At 37.5% G+C, this 16279-nt stretch overlaps 1 long non-coding RNA gene across 1 annotated transcript in view; it reads left to right on the top strand.

Moving 5' to 3' along the window:
- Window positions 1–13227, top strand: part of LOC309848865 — a 42491-nt gene extending 29264 nt beyond the window's left edge. The window contains exon 3 of the long non-coding RNA XR_014303345.1: window positions 12891–13227. This is a non-coding gene — a long non-coding RNA (uncharacterized lncRNA). The remainder of the gene's footprint in view (window positions 1–12890) is intronic.
- The last annotated feature ends 3052 nt before the right edge of the window (window positions 13228–16279 follow it).

The raw sequence follows: 16279 nt of genomic DNA, 5'->3' as shown, positions 1-16279 counted from the left end.
AGGCAGAGGCTTTAACCCACTGAGCCACCCAGGCACCCCGAGAATTTCTAGTTCTTAATCATAATGAACTACATTTGAGTATATTCTCTTAGAATCTGGAATCAACACTTCCATATGTGCTCAAGAGGAAGCATAATCAAGTGCTTGTGAATCTATATGTATGTGACAATTAGCTTAAACTTTTTTGTTAGCAAGAGCAGAGGGGGTATGATGCAGTGTAAAGAATAGTGGGCCAAAATTATATAGGCTCAAATCTGACCTTCCTAGCTATTAAAGTTTGGGCAGGTCACTTAAAACTGATTGATTGATTGATTGATTGATTCCTTCAGAAATCTTTTTTGCACCAGCATTATGCTACGACTTGGAGACCTTATCTGTGATATAGGGACAGTAATTTGAAGTTAAAATTGGGTAATACATCTGACAACATTGTTTGTAATTGAATGCTATTTATTTTGAACCATGTGGTGAAAATGAAATCGAAAAAATTAAAATACTTTCTAAAAGAAGCAATTGTGTATTGTAATATATCATAAAATGTCTCATATTATTTGTAAAAGATTAATTGGGTAACTTTTTTTAAAAAACATTGATTTTTGAGGAGATAGCTCTATCATTGCAGTCAGGTATATACTAATAGGGCAATTCATACTGGTGATACTGGATGCTATTTTCTGAAGTTGTGATGGTTCAGTTTTTACTCCAGGGACAGATACATAGTCATAAACTGATCTTGACTAGCATAGGAAATTTGTTTATCACTGGAATTCTAATTTGACTAAGGGTTCAGAATATTTGAAAATTTATTTCAGGAGTTTTAATTGAAGCTCATCAGATTATATAGAGGTAACAGCAGTGACTTTTGCTGGGAAAAATTCCAGTAGTCTGTCATGTTCTGCTACTCTTGGACTGGGTTTGGTCTCATATCAGATTCTGAAATGAGATGGAGTTGTGCACTGACTAATATATACATTCAACAGAAACAGGCGGCTTTGATCAATTTAAATGTCATAATTTTGTTTGATGTGAACACCAATAATTCCTTGTTGAACAGTGTTTTTATATAGAAAATAAAAACCTGCTTAAAATTGCTGTTCTAACTTCCATACTTAATAAGGCTCCAGAACAGAAAAAATCCCAGCCCCAGTGCCCCACCCTGAGATACCAGAATGTAAGGATAGATGTGTAAGAAGCAGGGTTGTCGCCTGAATCCATTTACCTTCAAGGGATAGTCCCAGGTGGTCTTGCTTAAAAGAGGAAGCAGTCCAGGCAGAAGGAAAGGTCTGGTCCACTTTGGGAAGAAAACCAGTGCTCAGGTTGCTTGCCTTTATTGTCCCACCATAGCAAGTCAGGTCGTAAGAGCAGATTATAAAATGTTCTGTATCATCTGTTTCGTTTTCTTCTTCATAGCAGCACCATGATAGAGATCAGGTGGGTTTTATTAATTGTTCTTTTATAGAGGAATTATTTGAGCTTCTGATTAAGTAATTGATAAACATTACACAGCAAATAAGTGGCAGGAGAGGGGCTTACAGTCAGGTCTTCTGAACTCAATTCTGCAGTCCGTTGGCTGCCCAGCTGCCTCTCATTCAACACAGTCATGTGTTGGACATGAAATAAGGAAGCAACTGGATGCCCTTAGGGAGAGTCTTAGAAGTGTTTGACATAGAAGCAGGGACTTTGGGAGGAGGTGAAGTAAAAGATCACAAACTAACTTGCCACAATAGAGAATTAATTACCAATTGTGGGTGATCGTACATCTTGATAATAATGGATTAGAATGGTGTGGACACACCTCTGGAATAATCTGTACTCCTAACATACTTTTTCTTCTACAAAGAGCTTGGTAGCACTTTGAATCTAATCGGAGCTATACTAAAAATCCTTTTGGGTACAGGAACTCAGCATAGACATCCTTATAGTCATAAGGAGTGACAAGATACCAAAGACTAATAACTGAACAAATTAGCCACGTGAGCATTTTTTTTTTAAATGAAGATGAAAGCAATAGAAATGTCCTCCTCCTCATACTGAAGCATTTTAGACTATGGGAAGATGCTTGTCAATGTTTCTAAGATTTGTGGTGGGAAGTGCAAGATCAATGTACAAACAGACAGCTAGAGATTCTGAATAGGATGGAACAAAAGAATGCATTATAATGAACCTGTTGATGGGAAGATGTATCAGATAACATAATACATCTCTTTTTTTATACCAAATTTCGACAGTCTTTATTATGTGTGTCTTTATTTTCTGTTCCTTTAGCTCAGGAGTTGGCACAGTCTATTTCATCTTTAAAAAAATGTAACATGTGCAGTCACAACTTTCCATTTAGCATGTTGTGCTAAACATCCAAGGGACAGAATCAGAAAATACTCATGGTATTCAAATTAATACCAAGTTTTCCCACTTTTTTAGATCTCTAAATATGTGACTCATTTCTTTCTCAGATTTCTCACATTGAGAAATAACCTTATTAGGTAGCCAAAGGTCTTGAAATTTTCAGTTCAATGAGGACATCTAAAAATCATGCTAGAAGTTGGTCACATTCTTTTTCCATTCAAATATAAATTTCAGGCCTTTTCAAGTGACAGCTGACCTTGATCCAGGAAGAAACACTTCTTGGAATAAGATGAATTATTACTAGTATTAATTTGCTTTGGAGGTGACAGTGCCCTTGAGGACCCAATCCCTGCCTCTTATTATATCTTTTTATTTCATACTTGGCCAACCCTGTGCCTTATATATAGTAGACAATATTGTAAGTGTTGGACATGGCTGAAGTCATCATTTTTTTTTAAAGATTTTATTCATTTATTTGACAGAGAGAAATCACAAGTAGATGGAGAGGCAGGCAGAGAGAGAGAGGGAACAGGCTCCCTGCTGAGCAGAGAGCCCGATGCGGGACTCGATCCCAAGACCCTGAGATCATGACCTGAGCCGAAGGCAGCGGCTTAACCCACTGAGCCACCCAGGCGCCCCTGAAGTCATCATTTTTTCCAGCACTTTCATTATGAGGAAATAAATCCCAAAGTTAATAAGTCCCAAAATAAGTCCCAAAAAGTTAATCTTCACTCACGAAGAACTAATTCAGTAAAAAGCTATATCTAAAATCAGGGACTTCTATCTCAGGACATCTAGTCTAGCACCCCATTCACTGCTGCTCAATGAAGCACTAAAACTGCCTTTGCGGAGGTCATGAACGACCTTCTAATTGCCAAACCCAGTTTTTCCATTTCTAATATGTCTCTATCTATATCCCTGGAAAACAGAGAAAAAAGATAACCCAGGCACAGCCACCTTAACTTCCTAATTTCCAATTGATAAAATTATTTGCACCATCCTTGTCTGCCTTCTCTTGCACCAGTGGACATCTATCCAAGATATATTCTTCTACCTGGGCTCAATTTCATTTCCTCCAGCTTCTTCAGGAACTTTGTCTATCAAGTGTATGCCTTTGTCTGCAGTTACAAAGATCTCATCTTTAAATTTGCCTCTGGGCTGGCTATTTACCTTTATGATAGAAACATACTCAAGTCTGACATCCCCTGATCTTGATCCCTTCCACTTCCACTACTTTTCTAGCAATCACCTTTTTAAAAGGGAAGTTTATTCTTCCTGTCTATACCTTCTCCCATCTGTGCCCCAATTCCCTGTTGTGTGGCCTTTTCTTTTCTTTTTTTTTTTATTAATTTTTTATTTTTTATAAACATATATTTTTATCCCCAGGGGTACAGGTCTGTGAATCACCAGGTTTACACACTTCACAGCACTCACCAAAGCACATACCCTCCCCAATGTCCATAATCCCACCCCCTTCTCCCAAACCCCCTCCCCCCAGCAACCCTCAGTTGGTTTTGTGAGATTAAGAGTCACTTATGGTTTGTCTCCCTCCCAATCCCATCTTGTTTCATTTATTCTTCTCCTACCCACTTAAGCCCCCATGTTGCATCACTACTTCCTCATATCAGGGAGATCAGAAAGACAACTATCATGTGTGGCCTTTTCTAACCTTTCCTGTCACTGACCTTGCTAATATTTGTAGTGCTTTCTTTTTTTTTTTTTAAGATTTTATTTATTTATTTGACAGAGAGAAATCACAAGTAGATGGAGAGGCAGGCAGAAAGAGAGAGAGAGGGAAGCAGGCTCTCCGCTGAGCAGAGAGCCCGATGCGGGACTCGATCCCAGGACTCTGAGATCATGACCTGAGCCCCTTGTAGTGCTCAGGCGCCCCTTGTAGTGCTTTCTAATTATCAAATCCAGTAGATGTTTTTCTTTGTTTCTACTTTTCTATGACATTTGGCAGTCCTCACCTATTTTGGACAAGTCTTATCTGTTTTGATGGCCCAGCATCTAAATCCATTTCCTTTGGGGAATTTTATACCTTTTGAGGCAGGGCTTGGTTCCCAAATGCTGGATACCTACTCTTCACTGCCTCCTCTCTTATAATGTAGATATTCCAGAAAGATTTGATTTTATAGCACTTGTTTCTATCAGTGCCTCTCAACCTTTTTTATATCATGGCCCACACAGTTAAATAATAATATAGGACACTGAGGGTAAACAGGAGGGGATTTGGAGGTGGCTGTGTGGGAGATTTAGCAGAAAACAACTTGTATTTTCTTCATATTACATATGTATGATAAGAAAAATAGAATGAAAACCTTCCAAAGCATTTTCAAACTTTTTATTGAGTCTGCATCTGTGATTGTAACTTCTTTACAATAGTTTTATGCTTGAATGGCTTGCAATTCTTTTTCTTCCCAAGTTTTTATTTAAATTCCAGTTTGTTAAACATACAGTATAATACTAGTTTCAGATGTAGAATTTAGTGATTCAGCACTTACAGACAATGTGTGCTGTTCATTACAATTGCCCTCCTTAATCTCCCTCGCTGTCCCTCTGGTAACCATCAGTTTTTTTTTCTCTGTAATTAAGAGTCTGTTTCTTGGTTCTCCTCCCCCTTTCCCCCATGTTTGTTTTATTTCTTAAATACCACATATGAGTGAAATCACCTGGTATTTATCTTCTCTGACTGACTTATTTTGCTTAGAATAATAGTCTCTAGCTCCATCAAAAACACTGCAAATGGCAAGGTTTCATTTTTTATGGCTAGGTAATATTCCATTGTGTACGTGTATATGTGTGTCTATGTATATACTACATCTTCTTTATCCATTCATCAGTTGATGTACATCTGCGATGTTTTCATAATTTGCCTATTGTTGATAATGCTGTTATGAATATTGGGGTGCATGTATCTCTTGAATTAATATTTTTGTGTCCTTTGGGTAAACAGTGTAATTGCTGGATTGTAGGAGAGTTCTATTTTTAACTTTTTGAGGAACCTCCATACTGTTTTCCAGAGTGACTACACCAGGTCACATGCCCACCAGTAATATAAGAGGATTTTCCTTTCTCCACGTCCTCACCACTACCACCAACACCTGTTGTTTCCCATGTTAATTTTAGCCATTCTTATTGGTGTTAGGTGATATCTCATCATAGTTTTAATTTGTATTTCCCTGATAATGAGTATGTTGAGCATCTTTTCATGTGTCTGTTGGCCATCTGTATATCTTCTTTGGAAAAATGTCTGTTCATGTCATCTGCCCATTTTTAAATTGGATTATTTGTTTTTGGGGTGTTGAATTTGATAAATTCTTTTAATATTTTAGATACCAACCCTTTATCATATATGTCATTTGCAAATATCTTCTCCCATTCTATAGGCTGCCTTTTAGTTGTATTGTTTTCCTTTGCTATGCAGAAGCTTATTATTTTGATGTATTCCCAATAGTTTATTTTTGATTTTGTTTCTATAGCTTCAGGAGACATATGTAGTAAGAAGTTGCTATAAGCGATGTGAAAGAGTTTACTGTCTGTATTCTCCTCTAGGATTTTAATGGCTTCCTGTCTCACACTTAGGTGTTTCATCCATTTTGAATTTGTGTATGGTGTAAGAAGGTCCAGTTTCATTCTTTTGCATGTTCCTACCCAGTTTTCACAATGCCATTTGTTGAAGACACTGTCTTTTTTTCCGTTAAATATTCTTTCCTGATTTGTCGAAGATTAATTGACCATATAGTTGTGGGTTCATTTCTAGATTTTCTGTTCTGTTCTATTGATCTGTGTGTCCATTTTTATGCCAGTCCCGTACTGTCTTGATCACTACAGCTTTGTTATACAACTTGAAGTCTGGAATTGTGATGCCTCCAGCTTTGCTTTTCTTTTTCACAATTGCCTTGGCTATTTGGGGTCTTTTGTGGTTCCATACAGATTTGGGGATTGTTTATTCTAGCTCTGTAAAAATGCTATTGGTATTTTGACAGGGATTGTATTAAATATGTAGATTGCCTTGGGTAATATAGATATTTTAGCAATATTTGTTCTTCTAACCATGAGCATGAAATATTTTTTCATTTCTTTTTTTTTTTAAGATTTTATTTATTTATTTGACAGAGAGAAATCACAAGTAGACGGAGAGGCAGGCAGAGAGAGAGACAGGGAAGCAGGCTCCCTGCTGAGCAGAGAGCCCGATGCGGGACTCGATCCCAGGACCCTGAGATCATGACCTGAGCCGAAGGCAGCGGCTTAACCCACTGAGCCACCCAGGCGCCCCTATTTTTTCATTTCTTCATGTAATCTTCAATTTCTTTCATAAGTGTTCTCTAGTTTTCAGAGTACAGATCTTTTTACCTTTGCCTTTTTTATTAAGTTTATTCCTAGGTATCTTATGGTTTTTGGTCCAAATGTAAATGGGATTTATTCCTTGGTTTTTCTTACTGCTGCTTCATTATTGGTGTTTAGAAATGCAACAGATTCCTATACATTGATTTTGTATCCTGTGGATTTATTGAATTCACATATCAGTTCTAACAGGTTTTGGGTGGAGTCTTTTGGGTTTTTTATGTAGAATATCATGTCATCTGCAAATAGTGAAAGTCTGACATTTTCCTTGCCAATTTGGATGTCTTTTGTTTCTTTGTGTAGTCTGAATGCTATGGCTAGAACTTCCAGTAGTATGTTAAATACTACTGTCTTGTTCCTGACCACAGCGGAAAAGCTCTCAGTTTTTCCCCACTGAGGATGATATCAGCTGTGGGTTTTTTAATATGGCCTTTATGACATTGAGGTATGTTCCCTCTATCCATACTTGGTTTTATATCAAGAATGATGGTTGTACTTTATCAAATACCTTTTCTACATCAATTGAAAAAATCATATGGGTTCTTTTATTAATGTTGTGTATCACATTGACTGATTTGTGAATATTGAACCACCCTTGCAGTCCAGGAATAAGTCCCATTTGATTGTGGTTGTTGATTCTTTTGAAGTACTGTTGGATTTGGTTTGCTAGTACTTTATTGAGAATTTTTGCATCCATGTTCATCAGGAATGTTGGCCTATAGTTTTCTTTTTAGTGGAGTCTCTATCTGATTTTGGTATCAGGTTAATGCTGACCTCATAGAATGAACATGGATGGCTTGCAATTCCTCACCAAGACTTTTTTATAACTTATTTAAATTCAATCAGTTAACATACATTGTATCATTAGTCTTATATGTAGAGTCCAGTAATTCATCAGTTACATATAACACTCAGTGCTCATTACATCATGTGCCCTCCTTAATACCTATTACCCAGTTACCCCATCCCCCCACCTACTTCTCTTCCAGCAACCCTCAGTTTATTTCCTATAGTTAAGAGCCTCTTATAGTCTGTCTTCCTCTAAGCAAGACTTTTAAAATGATGATCTCTTCAAATTCTTTTTTTAAAAAGATTTTATTTATTTATTTGACAGAGAGAGCGATCACCAGTAGCCAGAGAGGCAGGCAGAGAGAGAGGGGGAAGCAAGCTCCCCGCTGAGCAGAGAGCCCGATACGGGGCTTGATCCCAGGACTCTGAGATCATGACCTGAGCCGAAGCCTCAACCCACTGAGCCACCCAGGTGCCCCAACGATCTCTTCAAATTCTTGATGGCCACTATGAAACCATGAGGGTTCCACAGGGTACATCATCAGATCCTGCTCTGCTTTGGCCACTCTGCAAGGAGTTTCACAGTGAAGCTGTTCATGACTGACAGAGACTGGAGACCTCTGACCCCTCAAGAATCTACTAGAAAAAAAAAAATCTACTAGTTGTACTGAAGCTTGTAGAGGTTAATTTCTTGCCATAGACCTGCAGCCCATTTAAGGCATAGTGTCATGGACATGCTGGTTGGGAACCTCTGTCTATACCATTTCCTCTCAGCCTTGTTCCTCCTTAGCATATCTGAGGGATGTGTCAGTAACACTTTGACTCACAATGGCATATCTTTGAAAAATCCAGGGTAATTCTGTTACATTCCCAGAGACACATTCTCCATATTTCACTCTCTACTTAAGAATGAGTATTCTGTATCCTATCTCTCATAAATTTTACCCAATCTACTGGCTGTAACAATCACATCTATGGATGATGTTCCCACCTACATGTCCAGCCCCAACCTCTCTCTTGGGCCATCCCACATTTCCTGCTTCCCAAATTTCATTGTCATGTGTATGTCTTGCCAACATTTTACAGTTAGTATGTTTCAGACTGAACACAGTAAGTTTTAGGCACTCATCTAGTATGTTGTAGTAAAACTGCACTTTTTTTAGTGTTTAGTTAGCCACCGCATTGTACATCTACATTGATGTAGTATTCAGTTACTCGTTTGTTATGTGTAACACCCAGTGCTCATCACATCATTAATACTCATTCCTTTTCAAAGAGATCTTTCTATTACCAGTTAGGGCTTCTAACCCCCCCTTCTTATACATTTCTACAGAAGTAAACTTTCAGGAATAACCCTTTGTACTTGTGACTTGCTACTTCATACTGTTGTTATGTATGAACGTGCATTATTGCACTTCTTTGTCTATAATTTCTTTGAGGGAAAATTGCACCATATTTTCTGTGCCTGCTGCAACAAATTGCCGGTAAGTTGGTGGCTCAGCATAACTTAAAACAACAGTGAAATTCTCTCACAGTTCTGGAGGCTAGAAGTCTGAAATCAAAGTGTTAGCAAGACCACACTCCCTCTGACAGCTCTAGGGAAGAACCCTCCGTTGATCCTCCTGACTTCTGGTGGCAACGGGCAATCTTGGCTGCTGGCTGCATCAGTCCAGGGTCTGCTCCATTTTCACATGACTTTCTCCTCTGTGTATCTGTCTCTTGTCCCTTTCTTTCTCCCCCCACCCCCCCAGATTATTTATTTAAGAGAAAGAGTGTAACAAAGCACAAGGAGGGGGATTGTCAGAGAAAGAGGGAGAAGCAGGCTCCCCACTGAGCCGGGAGCCCAGAGTAGGTCTTGATCCCAGGACCCCCATAACATGACCTGAGCCAAAGGCAAATGCTTAACCAACTGAGCCAACCAGTTGCCCCTCTCATTCCTTTCTTACAAGGTTACATGTGATGGCATTTAGTATCCACCGAGATCATCTAGCGTAACCTCCCTGCCTCAAGATCTTTAACTTAATCTCAATCTGCACAGACCCGCTTCCCAAATAAAGTAGAATTCACAGGTCCCAGTGACTAGGATATGGACATCTTTTGGGAAGTTATTTTTCAATCAACCACAACGTCTTGGAGTAAGTGTTTTCAAGAGTCATCAGTAATATTTCCAAGTTCAAATACTTTGGTTGGCCTCAGGATTGGTGAAATAGGAAGGGAGAACTAGTGCTAAATCAGTGTGTAAAAAGCAAAGATCATACCTAATTCAGTGTTCTGCTTAGGAGGTAGCACAGAGATATGGTATTGGACAAACCAGTCAGGTACTATCTGTATGTTCAGAGCAGAATCAAACTAGACCTGCTTCTTTCAGTGTAGTGGATCTGCATTATACCAAGATGCTTATCCCATAACTCCAAGGGCCATCCTTCTAAGTCACAGTGAAGCAAAATTTCTGACACATTTAACACTAATCAATTCTAACATTTTTGTAGAAAAATGTTCTGATTTTGCTTCATTTTGTTTTTAAACAATTTAAAATCATGTCTGTCAAAACATTCATTTATTCAATTCACCACACAGTTATAGAGTGCTTAGCACTGTGATAGATTAAATGGACAGATAAAAATGAATTATGTACATGTGTAATTTTAGTGAATTCTTTCACTAAGGAAAACTAGGAAGTAGGTGAAATCTTTAAGGGTATAGTTCTATTTTCCCAAAACAATTTGACCCTTTAAGTATCAACTGACTTCATACCTGTGTTACTGGTAACTCTTAATATAAAGTATTATATTGCATAAGTCCAAACCCAACAGACTTCTCCAAGAAGACAGGCCTTTATTATTTTATATTCTAGCTCTCAGTTTTTCAGACTTTCAGAACAGATGGAAGTGGTGTTATTTTTGAGAAGGGAAGCACATCATATAGGTGGTCACACCGAATAGATGGTTAGTTCCTTCATGCATAAATGCAGTCCTGATTCTAATTACCATAATCCATATAAATAATAAGTTAGGACATGTCATAAATTAGACTTCAGGACTGTATTAAACTGAAGAGGGAAACAAAATCAATGGGATGAGGAAGTAAAAAGTAAATCCCCTAGTTTATGATTTCAGAAAATTATTGCAGGTCTTTTTTCTTCCCTCTTACTAATTAAAAGTTTTAGCACACAACCTTTCTGTTGTACTTGAGCAGAGAAGCAGGAAAATCCATTAGCAGTTCAGTAGTGCTGTTGGCAGCCCTGTCAGATTGCAGCTCTTGGCTATAGCTAGGGAGCTCGTTAGGGTTTGGACGCTTCATGCAAGCATGCAATCATGGACTTTTGGCACTGTTAGTTCATTTGCATAGGACAATGTCCCAGTTTCTACATCCCGAACCCATTCAGACCTGTATGTCCTGCTTTATAAGGCATAAATGTACCACTCTACTGTGGTCTGATATTTATTTAGAATCAATATTTTTCTTTTCCCTTAAAAAACATTCTTACAATACTGAAAAAAAATTTAGTTTCTTACTAACTGGTTTCCTCAAATGTCAAGAAAGGGAATCTAGTAGTAATAGAAAAGTAGAATCATAGATGAATGACTCACCAGTGGATGGAAGAATATATGCATGTAGATTTTATGCTATAGGTTGTTTATATGTCTAATATGGTTAAAAATAAAAGCACAATTTTTTCCTTACCATAAATGGGTAGAGTTCTGGCCAGTTCCTTAGTGATTTAAATAGGCTACACAATATGTCACATGGAAAACCAAGAGTTTAGTAGCAAAGTGTTCTTTAACCGTCTGTTGGCATTAAATCCCTCCCTCCATCCCCATCACTTGTGTTAGGCGAGGACTCTTCATTCATCCATCCATTCCAACAAACATTTTTACAGTACCTATTATGCAGAAGGCAGGTGAAGACGGAAGTGAACAGTTACTAGAACTGCGGCATGGTGGAAGCACAGGTATGGAAACACAGGCTGGAGAAACCGAGACCTGACTGGCCAGGGCACCAGGAGTTGCTATTCCCTGGAAGAACTCTTGCAAGCAGTGGAATGACAGTATGCAGAGACAGCAGGGCACCTTCTAGATGCTTAACTGGGGGAAGTTAAGGGAAAAAGCTGCAGAGTCAGTGAGGGTTCAGATTTACAAGCCCAAATTAGGATTTTATGTTATATTCTTAAATTAACCTGAAATATTTTAAACTGCTGGCAGATTTAATCTGAGAATTGATTTCCACTATGAAAGTAAAGCTAAGAATGGCTTAAGGTATCTTTTCTGACACAGGTAAAGAGAGAGACATTTTCTCCCCAAGGTGCTTTGAGGAAAAAAAAAAAAAGGTGCCAAAAAGTCTGGAAAATTGTATTAAGGTCCCTTTTTTGGGAGATTCTCTTCACATTAGGATATTAAGGGAGTATGAAAAGCTGGTGGCATACAAATCATTCTAATTTTAAGTCTTTTAAACTTTTTAATAATAATAATGATAGGGGTGCCTGGGTGTCTCAGTTGGTTAATAAGCCTCTGCCTTCGGCTCAGGTCATGATCCCAGGGTCCTGGGATGGAGTCCTGCATCAGGCTCCATACTCTCAGCAGGGAGCCTGCTTCTCCTTTTCCCACTCCTCCTGCTTGTACCCATGCTTTCTCTCTGTCAAATAAATAAAATCTTTTTAAAAAATAATAGTAATTGCAACATAGAGGGAGAGGGCTTCCTGAACTCTGTGCTTACATTCATGACCGAATTAGGAAATTCTACAGATGGGTTTGGGTAATGACTGATGATAAATCTCAGCATTAGCTCCACTAAAACTGAAGAGATGACAGGACAGAGGACAAATATTGGTTTTCTGCCATGTACACTGACCAATGCTTTCTAACTAGATCATCTCTTTTTATAACTTATTTAAAAGCAAATGCAATATCCCTATTTTCTTTGGCATCTAAATATCGTCGGTGTTTTACCAGTTTTTCTTGGCCCCCAACATTTAATAAAAATGGAAACTTTTTTTTCTCAGTAAAGTAGAAATTGTTTAGTCATTTTAGTAAGCCTTGGAATGTAACTGCATCTATTACCCAAAACGTATGTAGTCGGAAAAGTAAAATCTTAATTATAGGAAGCATTAGTTCTGGCCTGGTGTATAGTGATACATCTCCTTTAGGCTCAATAATATGGTACACATTTGGTGTAGGAAAAAACATTTAGCACTGTTGTCAGTTCTTTCATGTTGAAGACTAGTGTTGAGAAGGACCCCAGAGAACATTAATTCAGATCAAATGAAGGGAGCTGTGAGATGATACTAAATCTTCTGATCTTATAAGGGTGGTTTTTTCTGTTCCTTTCCTCTTGTCTCCAAGTCTCCATGTTCTTGTTCTTTCAAGATCTGCTTCTGGTCCTGTTGACATTTTGCTCTCTCCCTTTATTCTTAGTGGTTGAAGAAAGTTGGACACGCATCCTTCCTTGTCTCATTTCCTGTCTCAGCTGTTGGAGAAGAGCTAGAGAAGAGCTTGATGTACAGCATAGAGGGGCAGTCTTCACTCTGCTCCTGTAAGCTGTAGCACAAATTTTAGGAGAAAGGAATGAAGACACCAGTCTGAGTTAAAATTCTGCCACTAACTAATCATGCATGTCATCCTAGTGAGATGAGGTTTCATTTCTGTAACTAACCAAATTTTTGGCCTATTTTCGGCAACCTTTTCTTTGAAATACATTTAATGGATGCCTAACTTTGTACTTTTACTTATCCATTTAAATATTTATGAAATATTTATGAAATAAAAATAGCTATGTGCTAGCATTATTGAGACGATATAAAAATGAGCAAAATGATATGGTTTCTGTCCTCATAGAGTCACTTTCTAATGAGGAGATCTTAAAATAATGGCAAAGCAAGGGTTCTTCCATCCCATATTCATATTTTATTCCCTTCCTTTGCTTTTAAATTTTGTTTCCTAGCCAGCAGAGCTGCCGACATCGTTTGTAAAGAAAATGCATTAATGTTAATATAAGAAGTTAGTGTCAGAATATCATTTTTCTTTTAAAGGAAGAAAGAATTCCTATAACTTCTGTATCTGGAGATTAGCATGCTTGTTTTAAATGTGAAATGACATTTTATTGGTTTTTTCAGTGTTTAAACACTGGGATACTGTAGATTCTAACAGCAGCCTTTTGATATTTCTTTTTCTTTGTTGATTTATCATCACACATATTAAATATTATCCATCTTCCAGGTGATCTTTGATAAAAGGAGACTGTTGTCTTTGAGGTTTGCCCTAGGCATAGAATAATACTTTAAGTTGAGAGCATTGCAGGATTTTAAACTTCATTGTCTTTTAAAACAGTTACCACATATTGTATGTATCAATGTTAATAATATTTAATTCCAAAGATTTCAATTAAAATAAGGTCCCAAACATAGAATTTGGGAGAAGAAAAATGAGCAAAGTTTGCTTATTTTAATTCATCATAATTAGGCTCCAGATCATAGTTCAGCAAACTTGATACTTATTACATTGAGCCTTTCTGTGGGTGGTGTTAAGCATGTGGATAGACTTCCCTTTTCTTCCTTACGTGACATCAACAGAGACTTTTGCTTGAATTCCACTCTTTTTGCATGCTTAAGAAAGGTGTTAAGGATTTTCCCACTATATTCACTGTGGCAGGCTTATCAGTTATCAGAAGTTCCATTTAACATTTACAAATTGGGTAGCTGTTGTGAATTTGAAAACACTGTAAGGACAGAATTTTTGAGGATGGGGAAGGGAAGGTTAGATGCTGAGAAAAGTCTCCATGTTCTAGGAGAACATATTGCTGGTTGCCCAGGATGCCCAGTGTTTGTATCCTTCCAAGAGATACATGGGACATAATGCCTCATGTCTTAATTCTAATGTAGACTACCTTCTCTCCTCCTTTCTCCTTTCACAAGCATTTAATTGAACATGTGCAGTAGTGCAGAGATGAAGAATGCTCCATCATCTATCCATTCCATCTGACATTCAGATTTATGGACATTTTAATCATATACTCATTTTTATTATTTTGTTATTATTTTTATTGTGGTAAAATAGATATAAAAGTTAACCACTTTAAGGTGCACAGTTCAGTGGCACTAAGTGCATCTACATTGTTGTACAGCCATCTCTAGAACTTTTCATCTTCCCAAACTGAAACTCTCTATCCCTTCAGCAACAGCTTTTCATTCTCCCCAGTCCCTGGCAATCACCATTATACTTTCTATCTCTATGACTTTGACTACTCTACTTCAAATAAGTAGAATGATGTATTTGTCCTTCTATGTCTGGTTATTTCATATCACGTGTGTTTAAGGTCATTTATATTGTAGCTTGTTCAGAATTTCCTTCCTTTTAAAGACTGAATAATGTTCTGGGGTGTGTGTGTGTGTGTGTAAGTAAACTCTTGATTTCAGCTCAGGTCATGATCTTGGGGTTGTGGGATTGAGTCCCACATCAGGCTCTGCGGTTCCTTGGCCCTCTCCCTCTGCTCATCACCCTGAAAGTATAGTCTTCACCCTGCTCATGCTCTCAATCTCTTTCCCTCTCTCTCTCAATAATCAAACAAACTCAGTTTCTTTCCCTAGTTGTTTTTAATGGTGGTCACAGGAGAAAAACACCTCACAAAGACACATATATCCAAATTGAAGATGTACATTGTTGGTTATGCCTGCTTGATCACAATGCTGGTTTTTCAGTTCCATTCACCAATTATGCAAAGATTTTAGTTATAATCACCTGCCAGTTGTCTGTCTTCCATATCAGTCAGTTGTTTATGCAAACTCATCCAAAGGTCCTGAATTTTATGTATTTTTATAAGTGGATTCACTGAATTTCCACATGTGGGCAATTTGAAACAGGTTTGAAAAATTTTTTGTCAACTTTTAAAATGTGAGCGCATGAGAGGATTGTTACAGGTGACATACATTATTGTCAGTTATATGATCATTTAATAACGGAAATAATTTCAAACTTCCATTGTTCAAAATACTCTCTCCAGAGTATGTTTCTCTTAAGAAACTGTTACTTTCTCACTCATTATCAAAATCTAAATTGTCAAAATGGCAGCTTTACCTTGAAGGAAGCAATTAAGGGTATTTACTTATTTGAAAGTATCTTCCAAACAGCATTTCCTTGCAGCCACCTATCATCCCGGAAAAGATGGCAAATTTGGAGCATGGTGTTTTATATAAAAAAGACATGTAATACCTTTATATTTAACAAATCTTTTATGTATTTTGTCACAAATAGGGGGCAAACCCTCTTTGTCATTCAAAGGATTACTGTGGTTATTTCTCATGTCATTACAAAATCTTGTATAAGAGTCCTTATTTTAAAATCTTGTCTTCATGTGTAAACCTGGCAATTCACAGACCTGTACCCCTGGGGATAAAAATTTATGTTTAAAAAAAATAAAAAATTAAAAAAAAAATCTTGTCTTCATGGAAAGCTAACTTCCTTTTTTTTTTTTTTTTTTTTTTTTTTTTTTTTTGACATCTCTAGCACTTGGTGCACTTCTGGCTTCAACTTCTTTGCTGGAACATTTTGACTATAAATGATTTAGTACAGGATTTCATATGTGAAAATGTCTCTATGAATTCATCCCAGAATATCTTTTATTCCACTTAAAGTAGCCATTTCATTAAGCAAAAATTTTCATAAATCATTGTTTCTATTAAAGAAGTTACCATTGTGGTAACTGTGACTGGGTGGCTCAGTGGGTTAAAGCCTCTGCCTTCAGCTCAGGTCATGATCCCAGGGTCCTGGGATCGAGCCCCACATCAGGCTCTCTGCTCGTCGGCAGGGAG

This window comes from Mustela nivalis (assembly GCF_964662115.1).
Source record: "Mustela nivalis genome assembly, chromosome: 15".
In the NCBI taxonomy this organism is placed as follows: domain Eukaryota; kingdom Metazoa; phylum Chordata; class Mammalia; order Carnivora; family Mustelidae; genus Mustela; species Mustela nivalis.
This window is presented reverse-complemented; position numbering and strand designations above follow the sequence as displayed.